The sequence below is a fragment of the Euphorbia lathyris genome, chromosome 7 (assembly GCF_963576675.1).
Source record: "Euphorbia lathyris chromosome 7, ddEupLath1.1, whole genome shotgun sequence".
In the NCBI taxonomy this organism is placed as follows: Eukaryota; Viridiplantae; Streptophyta; class Magnoliopsida; order Malpighiales; family Euphorbiaceae; genus Euphorbia; species Euphorbia lathyris.
Window position 1 is genome coordinate 41,978,267 of NC_088916.1, and position 16,464 is coordinate 41,994,730.

General features: G+C 36.8%; 1 non-coding gene across 1 annotated transcript; it reads left to right on the forward strand.

Moving 5' to 3' along the window:
- Positions 1-11,128: 11,128 nt before the first annotated feature.
- On the forward strand, positions 11,129-11,235 carry LOC136201559 (small nucleolar RNA R71). Its single transcript, XR_010673906.1, has one exon. It is a non-coding gene; the product is annotated as a small nucleolar RNA R71 (small nucleolar RNA).
- The last annotated feature ends 5,229 nt before the right edge of the window (positions 11,236-16,464 follow it).

The window sequence follows — 16,464 nt, forward strand, 5'->3', positions numbered from 1 at the left end:
AACTTTAAACTTTGTACGAATTATAAAGATGAAATAAATGACGAAACCTCTAATTAATTGGCTTTGAACATGACAAAACCCTTTCGGGATAAATTGCCCTTAATCAAATTAAAACTCTTTCGAGATAATAATTTGCCTAAGTGTTCAACAAAGTTTCCTTGTAAAGATTTTGGATTAAATACGTTTTAATGAAAACACCAGCAGTCACTTTAGTGGATTGGTTACCATAAGTGCTGCATAAAAATCTATCGAATAGAACGGACTTTATTAGATGAAATATAAATTGATACAAGTTTACAGAGAACGTGGAGCATTGAATTCTTCTACGGCGTGCAAGTGAACGGGTTGTCAATCCTTTCCTTGGGTTTCGTTAGAGTTTGTCAGGCTCAGGGGCGAATCCTCTACTCAATCTTCTCGCTGAATCTTCGTAATAGAGACTGGGTCGGTCCACTACCAAAATGTAAACTAAACTGGAACAATGTCTAAACGCTACTGAATTTGTTATTATTGAATAAACAATGTGTGTACATCATATTGCTTTTGAACAGAATCGAAATCTAACTTCTGAATCACTTGATTCGGAATTTCTGCATAAATTCTACACTAATCTCTTTCTTCTACACATATAACTTTCTATATCATTATTTTTTTTCAACTCTCCATCAACTCTTTATTTATAGATGTTGAAAAGTCTTGATTGAAGTGTCGTGTCCGTTGTGAAGGATCGTGTCCGCTGCGAAAGGACGTCTTTATCCACCCGAACGATCACGTTCCGTCGAAAACGAAAGTGTGTAACAGGCTTCTAAAATCTCCTGCTCGTACCGAGAATTATTAAATTCTCTACCGAGAATGGGGGAGCAACAATTGTACTTCGGAGAAGGGAAAAAAGACTGAAGGACGCGTGTCGCGACCGTGAATAGGGGGAGCCGCGGTCGCGGCACGGAGCTTTTTTCAGTTTTTCAGCTTTCGTTCGCGGCCTCGATTTGGCGTTATTAATTTCTGTCGTCTTTGACTCCTTTTGTAGGGCTTTTCTTCTATTTTTGAGCTCTTTTTACTCCTATTTGGATTTTACCAAATATTTATGTACCTTGCATGAAAGAAACATATTCGAGAGTAAAAGTATTCTAAATAGGTATGAATAGCATAAATTCGTAGCAATATTGATGTAATTATTGATAATATTTTAGGTATATTTTGGGCTTAACAAATCTCCACACTTAATCTTTTGCTAGTCCCGAGCAAAATTTCACTGAATTTATTCTTTAACTAATCTCTTTATGAAAATAAAACATATATCTCTGTATTACCTTTTGGATTAGTTAAGCCGAAAAGACTAACTTCGCATGGCAAATTTATACGCAAAACATCAAACTAACTTAGTATAAATACGATATATTATTCGTCTTATATTTCTAATTTTGAATCGAAGCATTCGGGACGATATAAGCACGCATGTTTATTGAGTTTTTCATCTCAAGGCATTTCAAAGCACAAAATTTTATTTTCCAAACCTAAACTAATATATAAGAAAAATGAATAAGTACTTGATTTTATTTGCTTGGTTACGCCCGAAATAAGGGTGGTTTCAACCGTAACCTCTATACGTATTTTTATTTTATTGCTTTGTGTTTGCTTAAGAGGTACCGACCATGCCATGGGTGGACGCAATCGTTACTTTAAACTTATACACGCTTTTTTTAAAGTTCCTTCCATACCTTGATTGTGATAAGGGTGGTCGCAACCGTGGCCAAAAGTAAACGGTACTTAATTTTCTTCCCTTTCATACCTCGATTGTGATAAGGTTGGTCTCAATCGTGGCCAAAAGTTAAGAATTTAACTAATTGATTAATTAATATGAATTATAAAATTATAACTTGGGAAAAAGAAAGATAGCACATTCATCCTATATTGACTTAAAATTCAACATGTATTATGGCTAAAGTTTCCTTAAAAACTTCAATTAGTGTTAATGTAAGACGAAATCAAACCGAGCTAAAAATTGTTAGTTCAATTTAATGCCTATAAACCTAATTGAAAATTTAAAATAAGATTTATTCTATCATGAATTGCATGATATAAAACAGAGATTGAAATAAAGAATTTTTTACTAAAATACATTTACTCGAGATAATTTTACTTAAAATCGTATCGGAGATTTGTGAAAAATTTGAAAAACATTACCCGTATAGAAATATCATTTCTAACGATAATGATAACCTAAGCAAATAATCATATTAACTTATGAAAATGTTAAGTTATTGTGAAAAATGTTTTGCAATATATATATGTGTTGCATTTGCATGAATATCGTTCGTTGCATTTGTTATTTGTTTTGCAAAATAAAATCTTTGTTGCATTTGCATTTATTCGTATTTGTGGAAATGATATATGTATATCTCCTCCCACACTTAAATTGGACCATGTCCTCATTGGTGCAAAAGTAATGGAGAAAACATAAAATACGAAACAAAGATTTGAGCAAATTAAACATTCAACATAAAATTAAAAATTGTACCAAACATAAGAAAATGAAAATTGTACCAAATTATAACAAGATAAAAATAAAATGAAAGGAAAACAACCTAAGCTTGAGGTGGGGAATCGGGAGGTGTAGGTGACGTCTCCACATTGCGGCGTCGGAAAAATGAAAGCATCCGATGCCGAGTCGAACGATGTTCACGCCTCAAAAGGTTAAGGTTGTCATTCATCACCATATTGTTTTCAACCAAATCATCAATTCGCAAGTTCATTTGACGATTGTTGGAATTGATTTGGTTCAAAATCCTCCGCAAATCTACCGGATCATCCTCCGCTTGAGGTGCATGGGATTGTGCTTGAGCCGGTGGTTCATCTTCCTCTCCTTCCGCATCTCCGCTGCCTTCGGTACCTACAAATTGAGAACTTGAAGCGCCACCACCCATAGTGCCACGAAGATGGGCAATTCGGGTAGCATATGAAATAAAGACGGGAGGTCCTTGGGGAAGCAACAAATGAGCTCGCTCAAGAGCCGAGATGTCCAAAAGCGGTACATACCCACGGTAGGTGGACATGTCATAGTCGGCCAATTCACCCCGTGCTCCCAACACAATACCGGTGATAAAATTACAAAGAGGGATCTGAATTGTACTAGCCCTCGAAGCACGGAACAAATTATCAAACAAAATACCAATGCTATCAATCCTCAAACCTTTAAGCAAACTATCCAAAACATACAAATCCCGAACCTGAACCTTTGAACTCTCAACACGACCAAACAAGGAGAAACTCAAATACTTATGAAAGAAGAACACAGAATTGTCCTTAATCAACTTGCTTGAAGTGTTTTTTGAATTAAAATAATCTTGGTCCGAAAGAGTTTGCCAAACCGCATCATTATCAAAATCTTTAGGCTTATCATAAAAATCAGAAGTAGGGAAACCAAACATATTTCCCATTGCTTCATAGTTAATGGTGTAAGGGATACCATTATTCCTAAAAGAAATTGAAGTTTTCTTCTTGTTCATAGACAAAGTGACCAAAAATTCCACCACATATTCATTAATACGCGGAAAACGCATATTAACGAATTCTTGCCAACCCAAAGCTTCAATAAAGGCATCAATTCGAGTAGAGAAGTTTAATGCTCTTACCGAATGGAAGTCCAAGAAGTGCATATCAACAAATTGGCGGTCGGCTTGAGAAAAATGTTTGAAACGAGCGGCTTCTTCCTCCGAATAGATGTCAAAATAAGCTCCGCATTGAACCCGAAGGCGATTAGCTTCCGTAACAGCGGGCTTGTTACCAACACGCTTAGTCCTAACCATGGTGATGGTGTTTTTGTGTGTTTAGGGTGTGAGAAGAAGAAGAAGAAGAAGAAGAAGAAATTGAGGGAGAAAGCAAAGCTTGAAGATGAGTTTGGGGTTTTGGAATAGATAATTGATTGAATGGAAAAGAGGATAGAAATTGGAGTGAATAAATTGGGAAGACAAAAAGTAGATTTTTGGGGAAGAGTTTAAAGTATGAGATTGGGTAAAAATAGAGGTGATGTGAGGTTTGTGTAAGAGGTAGGTTTATATAGGTTGTATAGGTAGGTGAATAGGTAGAATAGGAATAGGAATAGGCAAAATTTGGTGGCAAAATCGGATTTAATAGGGCAAATTATACGCGTGTCGCGACCGCGAATGGCAAAGCCGCGGCCGCGGCACGCGAATTTCATGCAATTTTCGCCTTGAAATCTTGCCAAAGTTGCTGCTCATACCGAGAATTAATAAATTCTCGGTAGAGAATTGGTAAAAATGCCTATTTTGGTGCCTTTTGACATGGTTTGTGTAAGTGTTGTTGAGGAAATGGTTCCTGAACTTAATATGAAGTGTTCCTGCACTTAAAACTTAAATAAATGACATTAATTGCAAGGAAAACCAAAGGTTTTACCTTAATAAATTGAATTAAAGTATAATAAATTGGTTATGAAGAATTAATGAAACTTAAATGTTCATTTATGCATATAAGTTAAGAGAGCCATATTAAATGCATAATAAGTGCATGGTATTTCATTTTAATACATGAATTGATTTGATTAAATGATAACTTAATTCATTGAAAATAAATTGAGTTACAAAATAGAATTAATTGTGGAAAAATAGAAAACCGTATATGTTTGTGTGAAACCTTTTTATCTTAATTTTGAGGAAGAATAATTAGAAACTACCCATATGAAATATGCTAAGTATATATAATGGATCAAATGGATAAATCTAAGAAAATTAAGAATTGAACTAAATAAGATTTTTATTAAATAAGCATATGTACAAGTAATGAAAACAAACCAATAATTAAAACAAAACAAAATATATACAAAAATAAAATGAAAAACATAAACTATTCTACATATTCATCCCTATCTAACGGGATATTTCTGGCCTTAATACGATCAATTTGAAACTGCACGAAAGTTTCACGTTCCGGTGCAGACAAAAATTGAGGCCCTGCTCGAAAGACACGTTTCACAAGTCCTTCGTGCTCGAGAAATTCATAGTCAATTGTCGGGAAGAATTCATCATCACTCCAGGGAACATCAATGGTACCCTTTGAACCGAGAATTATTCCACAGATTATATTGCCGAACCCAATCTTCTTATCTTTGGATCGAGAAGCGGCGACAAGGCCTTCCATCAGAATTTTGGAAGAATCCACTGCATTGCCCTGGAATATATCTCCAAGAACATACAAATCTGTGTCACGGACCACACTTCTGAATGTGCGCCCGAATAAACTGTGACACGGCAATTTGTGTAGATACAGCATGGAGTTGGAGCGAAAAGAGTGATTCTAGGCGAGTTTTGAATTGAATCGCCAGAATCCAGTGAGCATTCTCCAAATATCCGAGGATGTCATATCTCGTCCAGGATGACGTTTGATTGTATCCCTCGGGGGAAAACCAAACCAAGCATGCAACTCGGGATAGCCGAAAGTGAAGATTTCGCCTTCTCGACGAAAACTGAGACGTACTCGTCGTTTAATAGTGAAACGCACGGTACAGAAGAATTCGAGTATCCAGTCGCCTATTATTGGAAATCGCATTTGGGCGAATTTTGTCCACCCTAGGCGCTCCATATAGCGGCTCATGTCATCAGAAATGCCTAATTGGCTATTAAGAAATTCATCCATATACAACATTCCAGTGAAGAATTTGTAACGGTGATTCCAATAACGCCTACCTTCATCGTGATTGAAGATAGGAAAAGGCGCCCCATATCGCTTGGATAAGTCTGGGCGTTTGTTGATTGAGGCAGCATTGTGCCTATGTGATTTGTATTTGATAGGCATGGTGCAAAGTTAGTGTTACTTTAGCAAAGGACGGTGTTTTAAGAAGAAAATCAGAGTTCTGACAAAGATGAAAAGAATTGGAACAGAACCTGAATCCTCTAAGATTAATTTATAAGAGTTTAAGATGAAAAGAAGTATTGTTTTAATTATGAAAAGGTATAAATTGTACCTTTCGGGAATGAAGAAACTTAATGTTTCAATTGCCAAGAGGTTCGTTGAAAGGGTGAGAGTGTTTCAGGCCTAATAGTGCAGAAAACACGCGTGTCGCGACCGCGAATGGCAAAGCCGCGGTCGCGACACGCTGATTTTCATGCAAAAATCAAGCATCAAAGCCACCTCCTGATTCACGGTAGAGAATTTAAAAATTCTCGGTATGAACAAAGAAATCCGAACCTGTTTGTAACATTCTTAAATGAAGGGATTCTCGGCAGGGAATTCTAAATTCTCGGTAGAGAATTGCCTGAAACTTCAAATTTCATCATAATTTCCTAAAAATTAAATCTAAAATCATGAAATATAAATATTTTATGCATTTAAATCATAACATAAAGTCATCTAATCATAAAAATGGCATTTTGAAAAAAATAAAATAAAATAAAACTAAAATAAAATAAAAAAAATAAATTAAACTATAAATATAAAAACAATAAAACAGAATAAACTGTGTAAGGTAAACTGAGTAACTTATAAGTCAGATAATCTTGTTACGAACGGAATTTCAATTTGTGAAATATTTTCGTAATAGATTTTACATCGATTACCATTAACTTTTAATCGAACTCTGGTAGGACCTTCCAGTTCTAAAGAACCGTAATCGAATGTTTTGACGACTAAATATGGTCCTAACCATCTGGACTTAAGTTTTCCTGGAAATAAACGAAGTCGTGAATTAAATAACAGCACTTTATCCCCAACATTAAAGTGTTTGACTTTAATTTTGGCATCATGCCATTTTTTCACTTTTTCTTTATAAATCTTTGCGTTTTCGTAAGATAGATGACGTAACTCATCTAACCCATTCAAATTGAGCAAACGTTTCTTACCTGCTTGTCGTAAATCAAAGTTTAGTTCTCTAATAGCCCAATAGGCTTTATGTTCTAATTCGACTGGCAAATGACATACCTTACCATACACTAAACGGTACGGAGTCATTCCTATTGGCGTTTTAAATGCAGTTCGATATGCCCATAATGCATTATTGAGTTTAGAAGACCAATCTTTTTTAGAAGATGAAACCGTTTTCTCGAGAATCCATTTGAGTTCTTTGTTTGATATCTCCGCCTGACCATTTGACTGAGGATGGTACGGCGTTGATATGCGGTGGCGTACTCCATATTTTTTCATAAGCGTTTCAAAACTCTTGTTTATAAAATGAGTACCGCCATCACTAACGATAACTCTTGGACAACCAAATCTACAGAATATATCGTCAAGAAAATTAACGACAACTTTAGAATCGTTCGTTGTGGTTGCAATTGCTTCAACCCACTTCGAAACATAATCGACGACAACTAATATGTAAGTTTTACCATTGGAAGGGGGAAAAGGTCCCATGAAATCTATTCCCCACATATCGAAGACTTCAACTTCTAATATGGTTGTGAGGGGCATCTCATCTTTCCTTCTTAGATTTCCTGTTCTTTGGCACTTATCACAACGAGTAATAAATGAACGGACATCCTTAAACATCGTAGGCCAAAAGAAACCGCTTTCAAATATTCTAGCAGCTGTCTTGTTAACTCCATTATGTCCTCCATAAGAGCTAGAATGGCATTCCGACATTATGGATTCGTATTCATTTTCACCAACGCATCTCCTAATTATCCCGTCACCACAAGTCTTGAACAGAAAAGGATCTTCCCAAAAATATTGTTTAATATCGAAGAAAAATTTCTTCTTTTGCTGGAAATCTAATCCTTCCGGAACAATATTGGCTGCAAGATAATTAGCAATATCTGCATACCAAGGTGACATGGCACTTTTTATTTGATAGAGGTGTTCATCAGGGAAATCATCTCGTATACCGGTTGTTTCACCTATAGGACCGTTTTCATCTTCAAGTCTCGATAGATGATCGGCGATAAGGTTTTCAACTCCCTTTTTGTCTTTTATTTCTATATCAAATTCTTGCAACAATAAAACTCATCTAATTAGACGTGGTTTTGCATCCTTTTTAGCAAACAAATATCTTAATGCTGCATGATCAGTGTAAATAATAACTTTTGAACCTAATAAGTATGACCGAAACTTGTCACATGCAAAAACTACGGCTAACATTTCTTTTTCTGTTGTGGTGTAGTTTAATTGTGCACCAGACAGTGTGTGACTTGCATAATAAATGACATGAAGTTTCTTATCTTTCCTTTGACCTAAAACACATCCGACAGCTAAATCACTTGCATCACACATAATTTCAAATGGTAAATCCCAATCGGGTTTAGCAATAATAGGTGCACTGACTAAAGCTGTTTTCAATGTTTCGAAAGCTTTAACGCAATCTTCATTAAAATCAAAGGTAGAATCTTTCATGAGTAGATTAGTGAGTGGTTTGGAAATTACAGAAATTTTTTTAATAAATCTTCTGTAAAAACCAGCATGTCCTAAGAATGATCTTACTCCCTTAACAGTAGTTGGAGGGGGTAATTTCTCTATTACTGAAGTTTTTGCTCTATCTACTTCTAATCCTTTTTCAGATATTTTATGACCTAAAACAATTCCTTCGTCAACCATGAAATGACATTTTTCCCAATTTAATACCAAATTTGTTTCTTCATACCTAGACAAAACTTTATCCAAATTTTCTAGGCACGAATCAAAAGAATCTCCATAAACTGAAAAATCGTCCATAAAAACTTCCATGATATCTTCAATGAAATCATTAAAAATCGCAGTCATACAACGTTGAAATGTTGCAGGTGCGTTACATAGACCAAAGGGCATTCTTCTATATGCAAATGTTCCGTAAGGACATGTGAAGGTTGTTTTATCTTGGTCATCCGGGTAAATGTATATTTGAAAGAATCCGGAGTAACCATCAAGAAAATAGTAGAAAGCATGACCAGCTATCCTTTCGATCATTTGATCAATGAAAGGAAGAGGAAAATGATCTTTCCTAGTTGCTTTATTTAAATTTCTATAATCTATACAAACTCTCCAACCAGTGGTGGTTCGTGTGGGTATTAATTCACCTTCTTCATCCCTTACAACTGTTATGCCTCCCTTTTTAGGTACACAATGGATTGGACTAACCCATTCACTATCCGAGATAGGGTAGATGATTCCATTGTCCAGAAGTTTAGTAATCTCATTTTTTACTACTTCTTTCATGTTCGGATTTAGGCGTCTTTGCCTATCCGCTTTAGGTGGCTTATCTTCTTCTAAGTGAATTCTATGCATTACGATGCTTGGATTAATACCTTTTAAGTCTGAAATTTGCCAACTCATACTTCCTATCCTATTTCTAACAACTTCTTTCAATTTCTCTTCTTGGACTTGTGTTAATTTGTTAGAGATAATAATAGGTAGAGAATCGCCTTCGTCTAAGAAAGCGTACCTCAAATGACTTGGTAATTCTTTAAGTTCTAATTTAGGTGGAACTACAATCGAAGGCGGAACTGGTCCATCTTCTCGAATCAAAGGTTCTGGGTCCTTATCTTCTAGTTCCTCACTCATTATAGGTTCTATTATTTCTTCTTTTTGAACAATGTCATTTACACATTCTTCAATTAAATCAAGTTTCATACAAGCGAAATCTTCCATAGGATATTTCATCGCTTGGTTCATATCAAACTCAATCTTATCATCTCCTATTCGTAAAACTACTTTCCCTTCCGACACATCAACTAGAGCACGTCCCGTGTTCATGAACGGTCTACCAAAGATTAGAGGACAGTTTACATCATAAGCAAAATCTAAAATAACGAAATCGGTAGGAAAAATAAATTTGTCAACTTTAACTAAAACATCCTCAATTATACCGTATGGTCTTTTAGTGGTTTGATCCGCTAATTGCAAAACCATATTGGTACGTTTGATGTCTTCTTCTAAGCCTAACTTATTAAAAATAGATAATGTCATCAAGTTAATGCTTGCTCCTAAATCACAAAGACAACTTGGGAATTCTATATCTCCCAATTTACACGGAATGGTAAAACATCCGGGATCCTTGAGTTTTGTGGGCAAATTGCTTGACACAATCGAACTACAATCTTCAGTTAGTGAAATGGATGAAATTCCTTCCCAACTGATTTTCTTTGAAATTAAATCTTTGAGGAATTTACCATAATTGGGAATTTGCGTAATTGCATCCATAAACGTTAAATTAATATGCAAATTCTTAAGTTTGTCTAAAAATGTTAAAAGTTGTTTATCATAGTCCTTGTTGCGGACTTTGTGTGGAAAAGGCGGTTTGGGTACAAAAGTTTTTGTACTAGAGTCAATCGGTGCATCTTTTTGTTTTAATGCATCCTCTTTGGACTTTGGTAAATCAGTTCCAGGTAAAGTCGAATTTCCGGGCATTTCCGGGCCTAAGTAATTTTTCCCTGAACGAAGAGTGATAGCCTTAACATGCTCTTTCGGATTTTCTTCCGTATGGCTTGGAAGACTTCCCTCTTTGCGGGATGGAATTGATTTAGCGAGTTGTCCAATTTGAATCTCCAAATTATGGATGCTAGATGATTGGTTTTTAATAAGCTGATCGAATTTATTCTCGATCCGTTTAAAACCATCGTCGTGATTACTTATTTTTTCGCTCATCTCATCAATGAATTTGTCGATTTTAGAAGATAAAGTGCTAATCGAATCTCTTGATTGATTTTGATAATTAGTAGTACGATTTTGATTAGCATTAACATTATTATTGTCTCTCCAGTTAAAGTTAGGATGATTTCTCCATCCAGGATTATATGTATTGGAATAAGGGTTATTAGTTTGGTTTTGCCCTTGGACAAAATTTACCTGTTCAATTTCACTCATACCTTCGTAATCCACATCCGTTCGGATTGGTCGACCATTAGGATCACACGGTGCCACAAACCTATCAATTTTGTGCGACAAGGCAGAAAATTGGGCTTGCAACATCGCTACTGGATCAAGATTCACTATACCTTTAACTGATGATGTAGTTGAGGATGATGGTTTTGCTACTGGTATGTGTCCACGTTCCGCGGGCCACATACTGCTGTTGATTGCCATTTCCTCCAAAAGTTCTCTTGCTTGGGCAGATGTTTTCTTCATGAATAACCCTCCAGACATAGCGTCCAATGAACCTCTAGTTGTAGGATTTAGTCCATTATAAAATGTTTGCATTAAAAGTTCAGCGGGCAATTGGTGGTGTGGGCATAAACGTTGAAGTTCTTTAAAACGTTCCCAAGCCTCATAAAGAGTTTCACTATCATTTTGAGAAAAAGATGTTAACTCTTTAATGACTCTTGCGGTTTTTGCTAAAGGGAAAATTTTTGATAAAAATGCTTGGGCTAATTGCTCCCAAGTCTCAATTGATGCGGCTGGCATAAAAGTTAACCATTCTTTGGCTCGATCCTTCAAAGTAAAAGGAAAAAGGCGAAGATTGATTGCTTCTGCAGTCACATTTAGTATTTTAAAAGTGTCACAAATTTCTAAGAAATTTGTCAAGTGGGTGTTAGGATTTTCGTTAGGTAACCCGTAAAACGTTACATTATTTTGCAACATATTAAGCAACGAAGGCTTAAATTCAAATTGGTTTGCATTAATTTGGGGTCTAACTATACTGTTTGTTACACCGGCCACTCCTGGCCTAGCGTAATCCATAAATGTGGCCATAACTTCTGGCTCGGTAATTTTAGTTTTTATTGCGGTTTTGTTTTTCTTTTTCTTTTCTTTCTTGTTCTTTTTAAGAGTTCTTTCAATTTCTGGGTCAATAGGATCTGGTGACGTGCCCGAACTTCGAGAACTGCGCATGAACTTGAAATTTCGCACGAACAGAAACTACCTATAAAACAGAATTTTGAAAAATAAATATGTTAGTAAAAAAAAGTTTGAATAAGTATGAATAAACCTAGATTCGTAATAAAACACGAAAAATTTAAAATTTTGTCAAAAATTTTGGCGTTCCCCGGCAACGGCGCCAAAAACTTGTTGAGCGATTTCCGCAAGTGCACGGTATACGCTTGTAGTAATAAAAGATATCGATCCCACAGGGAACGTTTTTTAACAAAACTTATTTTCAATCGGTTAAATTTACTTTAAGGTTTATAATATGGAAAAAATCGTTTAATCGGTTTTGGTTTAGAAATTGCTAGAATAAGAATTAGATTAGAATATGAAGATGTTAGAAAATATCTGATTTAAGAATGAATTTGCAAAACATGAACATTTTAGTACTTTAGAAAAGTAAACAAGTATATTTGTTTGCATTAAGCAAAGAAAACAACTTTAAACTTTGTACGAATTATAAAGATGAAATAAATGACGGAACCTCTAATTAATTGGCTTTGAACATGACAAAACCCTTTCGGGATAAATTGCCCTTAATCAAATTAAAACTCTTTCGAGATAATAATTTGCCTGAGTGTTCAACAAAGTTTCCTTGTAAAGATTTTGGATTAAATATGTTTTAATGAAAACACCAGCAGTCACTTTAGTGGATTGGTTACCATAAGTGCTGCATAAAAATCTATCGAATAGAACGGACTTTATTAGATGAAATATACATTGATACAAGTTTATAGAGAACATGGAGCATTGAATTCTTCGACGGCGTGCAAGTGAACGGGTTGTCAATCCTTTCCTTGGGTTTCGTTAGAGTTTGTCAGGCTCAGGGGCGAATCCTCAACCCAATCTTCTCGCTGAATCTTCGTAATAGAGACTGGGTCGGTCCACTACCAAAATGTAAACTAAACTGGAACAATGTCTAAACGCTACTGAATTTGTTATTATTGAATAAACAATGTGTGTACATCATATTGCTTTTGAACAGAATCGAAATCTAACTTCTGAATCACTTGATTCGGAATTTCTGCATAAATTTTACACTAATCTCTTTCTTCTACACATATAACTTTCTATATCATTATTTTTTTTCAACTCTCCATCAACTCTTTATTTATAGATGTTGAAAAGTCTTGATTGAAGTGTCGTGTCCGTTGTGAAGGATCGTGTCCGCTGCGAAAGGACGTCTTTATCCACCCGAACGATCACGTTCCGTCGAAAACGAAAGTGTGTAACAGGCTTCTAAAATCTCCTGCTCGTACCGAGAATTATTAAATTCTCTACCGGAAATGGGGGAGCAACAATTGTACTTCGGATGAAGGGAAAAAAGACTGAAGCACTCGTGTCGCGACCGTGAATAGGGGGAGCCGCGGTCGCGGCACGAAGCTTTTTTCGGTTTTTCAGCTTTCGTTCGCGGCCTCGATTTGGCGTTATTAATTTCTGTCGTCTTTGACTCCTTTTGGAGGGCTTTTCTTCTATTTTTGAGCTCTTTTTACTCCTATTTGGACTTTACCAAATATTTATGTACCTTGCATGAAAGAAACATATTCGAGAGTAAAAGTATTCTAAATAGGTATGAATAGCATAAATTCGTAGCAATATTGATGTAATTATTGATAATATTTTAGGTATATTTTGGGCTTAACAGTACCCTTTGATACAGTCTATGAATCCTAGGCTAATTGTATCCCGTGACAATATTCTACATCTTTAATAATATTTTAGCTCTTATTTTGTTCTATGATTTATCTATTTAATCTTTGTCTTATGCTTTGTTTAATTGGTTTAACTCATTCAAAAGCCCCAAAATCTAGTTGGCACATATTGTGAGCTGAATCTGACCTAGTCAGAGCCTAGAAGATTGACGACCTCTTAGTTGATTAAGCCCAAATTGCTGAGTCTTAGACCTAGTTTCGGCCTTACAAGGGAATCACGCACTAGGAACTTCAGGAGGGTAAGTAGGGTTAATCGCCTTAAATACAAGTGACTTAGATTAGGTTTTTAATCTATTGACCTAATAATCTATCTTCATTATTATCGTTCATACCATGTTCCTTCGGGAAATTGCATTAGTAAAAGATCACCTAGGAGTAGTTTAACTTAATTAGGAATAGAATAACTTAATTAGGAATAGAATAACTTAGTTCGAATTAGTATAACTTAGCTAGAAGTAGCATAATTCAACTAGGAGTAGATTAACTTAATCAAAACAACTCAAAACACACACAGCCTAGATAACACCTGAGACCAAGTAGCTCGATACTTGCAGGAATAAATCATGTGGATTCGATACCTGGACTTTCCAGATTTTATTACTTGATAACGACGGGGTACACTTATCCCTTAGTGAGCCTTGCGGTAACGAACGCCGTGAGGTGCATCAAGTTTTTGGCGCCGTTGCCGGGGATTTATTTCTTCTGCAATATCGAACCAAAGGTCGATTTGTTAGTTTAGGCATTCGTTTGTGAATACCTTTGTTTATATCATCTATACTTGTCGATATTTTATACTTGTCTATACTTGTTTATATATTATTATATACTTGTTCATGTGTTAAATAAATTAGGTTATACATTCTCAATCTCTGTATATATGCCATACGAACGTGGCATGTTGTCGTGTATAGATTTATATTACATGTTTCGCCAAAAACAGGTTAAAATACTCATGTAAGACTGTATAACATTGTATGGTAACACTGTATGATAAACTTGTATATTCAATAGTTATACTTTCCTTCTTTAAGGAAAACATTTTTATTTTTATTTATCTTTTCTTTTCAGCATATGCATACTCGATCAGTGGAAATACCGTGTGTCCCTCTTAACCTTGAACTTGAACGTACTCTTCGCAGGAGCAAGCAAAACAGGACTATCAAGCCAGAAAAAATCTCTGAGCCTATCAAGATGGCTGAGACCAACCCTCCTCCTATCAACAACAGGGATAATGAGAACATCACTCCCAACAATGAGAACAATGGACCGAGACCTGACACCCTCTCAATGAGCGAGGTCTTAGCGCCACACCGACACCAGCACCTGTCTGGGATTGTCGCCCCAAATATTTCGGCTAACTCTTATAAGATCAAGTCAGGCATAATTCACTTAATTCAGCAGACGGGATTGTTTGGAGGGGAAGTGCATGAGAGCCCGAATGATCATCTGGATCGCTTCCTGATGTGTGCAGACACTGCAAGGACGAACGGGGTTCCTCAAGATGCTGTCAAATTGAAGCTATTCCCATTCTCACTAACTGGGCAAGCTTTGGAATGGCTGAGAACACTAGAACCCGGGTCAATCACCACATGGGCAGGATTGGAGAAGGAGTTCTTGTCCTACTACTTTCCTCCCTCGAAGACAGTGATACTGAGGGGTGAAATTACTTCATTCCACCAACCCGAGCACGAAGCGCTCTATGCAGCTTAGACCCGATTCAGAAAAATGCTGCGCATGTGCCCTCATCATGACATACCTAAACATCAATCGGTGAGCGTCTTCTATCACGGCTTGACGCCTACTTACCGAGCTACTGTGGACTCCGCCGCGGGCGGAGATTTGTTCAGAAAGACCACAACAGAAGCGTATGACATGATCAATAAGCTAGCAAGAAAGAGTGTGCAGTGGCAAGAGGAGAAACTCGTTGGCCCCTCAAGGCAGCGGGTGTTTGCTATGGAAGATCAGGAACCGAACCCGGTTGTTGCGGATCTGAGTAGGAAGATGGATGTCCTGTTGGCTAGGTTTAGCCAACCTCCCACCTGTGTGCATTGTGGCGGCGACCACCATGGAAAGGATTGTCAAGCAGGTAGCCCTTTCGCTGGAGATGGGGTGGAGATGGTCAATTATGTTGGGGGACAACCGAGGTACAACCAGAACTTAACAACTACAACCACAACTCCTACAACAACAACTACAGGAGGCCTCAGCACCCGAACCTATCCTACGGGAATTCAAATCAGAATGTGCTTAGACCTCCCAACGGTTTTGTTCAAGAGCACATAGAGCAGGGGCTTGGCATGCCCCCATATCAACAGCAGAACCAAGGGCCAATGCAACCTCCTAAGGAATCTGACGAAGTGGTGACTCTTTTGAAAGAGATCTCGGCTAGGCTTGCTAATAATGAAGCCTTCTGCAAGGATCTGAGCAATCAGGTAGCTCAGATCAATAGGGACAGACAAGAAAGGCCGCAGGGTTCTCTCCCAAGCACAACGGAGAAGAACCCAAAGATCTTGAGAAAGGATTGAGTAAGGGGGAAAATCGGATTTTCCCCGGTTTAAATTCAAAAGTTGAACAATCATTTAAAGTTTTTAGTTTTTCTTTCTTTTTTTTATGAATTTTGTTGGTTGTTTTCATCATTTTTATTTTTGTTCATCTAGATTGTCAATTCTTGAACCCTCGTATATGCGTCCCATATCCTTACTGAAAAAAAGCGGAAATTCGCCCCGGGAGGCCCAGCTCGCCGAGCTGGGCATCCCAGCTCGGACGAGCTGGGGATCCCAGCTCGGCCGAGACGGGCAAGGGTTCAGGATTTTTAATCCCGAACTAATATATATATATATATATATGTGTGTGTGTATGTATTTAAGGGGGATGAACATTCATCCCCCTTCTTCATCTTCTTCCATTTTTCTCTCTTTTCTCTTTCTCACAACCCTAACCCCAAAATCTTCGTTTCTAACCCGAAATCAACGAACAA